A 1,350-nucleotide genomic window follows, 5' to 3' on the forward strand; every position below is an offset into this window, starting at 1 on the left:
TACAAAGCAAAGAGTGTGGGTGCTGGAATGTCTCCCTGCTTAACACAATTTTCTACTGAAATAGGATCAGCCAGTTTTCCCCCAACGTTGATCACAGCCTTCATATCATCATGGAAGAGTTTTAAAATGGTTACAAACTTGTCAGGACAGCCAAGCTTTTTCAGAATCTCCCACAAAGCATCCCTATTGACTGTATCAAAGACCTTGGTTAAATCGATGAACACCTGATACAGACCCTTTCGCTGTTCTATACATTTCTCCTGTAGTTGCCTGTTTGTAAAAATCATATCCACTGTCCCTCGACAGAAAACCACACTGCGACTCAGGCAAAACATCGTCAGCAATGTGCTCTAGCATTCTGTCTAGCATGATCCTACAGAGCACCTTACCGACGACTGACAGCAAACATACATACATATAAATATATATATATTATATATATAAACATATACATACAATTATATGGTGCTTTCCTTCAGTCTTGACAGACTATGGATACCTAGTGTAAGGGTGCCTGTGTGTGGAATTTCCCAAGTCGACATTGTTAAATACCAGTGGCAAGTAGAGGTTCAGACAACTAAAAACAAGGCGAAGATAAGCAGAGAGCTAATACAATGCCTAGAATTCCCAAATGGTCACCCATCTGGTACTAGCTAGGCTCAACGTTGCTTAGCTTCAGTGATCTGATGAGAACCAGTGTGTCAACGTGATTATGCCATATATATATATATATATATATATATATATATATTTAGTCATCCACATATAGTACTGTTTTGCTGTTTCACAGGCTCATCAGTGCTGCTAGACAGGCAACTGCCTCAAGCCAGGATCGAAATCCAATCATCCAAATGACAGTCAAGGCTATATATATATATATATATATTCATACATATATATACACAAATTTATCAAACGTTTGCATTCATATGGCATGAACGTTCAAAGATGAATCCTTGATGCATCATAATGACATTAATATTCAGTGATCAAAACTAACCAATTTCATTTAGCACCAAATTAATTTTGCATCAGTAGAAATTAATGCTAAATATGTTATTTTATTTAAACTGCATGTAACAATTGTTTTAGATTTATCTTTTAATAGTAGTATGTGTGCTAATATTAAATGAGAAAGTAAAATTAAACATTACTTGAGAAAAGTAGTTGGAAGGATTTGTTCAATCTAAAATGGTTTTCTAATGTCATACTGATGTTAGCCCAAAAAAATTGACATGAACTCATGTGTGTATCTGCTCCTTAAGGCTCTAATATTTGAGATGCATTATTTAAGATTCATTTTTTTTATTACAATATACAAACAAGACATCAGTAGCATTGCTTTTTTAC

The 1,350-nt window shown here is 34.8% G+C and overlaps 1 pseudogene; it reads right to left on the reverse strand.

Annotated features, from left to right (window-relative positions):
• Window positions 1-606: 606 nt before the first annotated feature.
• LOC145273973 (5S ribosomal RNA) lies at window positions 607-723 on the reverse strand (annotated as a pseudogene).
• Window positions 724-1,350: the final 627 nt, after the last annotated feature.

This window comes from Euprymna scolopes, unplaced genomic scaffold (assembly GCF_053919585.1).
Source record: "Euprymna scolopes isolate OS-2025 unplaced genomic scaffold, ASM5391958v1 sca229, whole genome shotgun sequence".
In the NCBI taxonomy this organism is placed as follows: Eukaryota; Metazoa; Mollusca; class Cephalopoda; order Sepiida; family Sepiolidae; genus Euprymna; species Euprymna scolopes.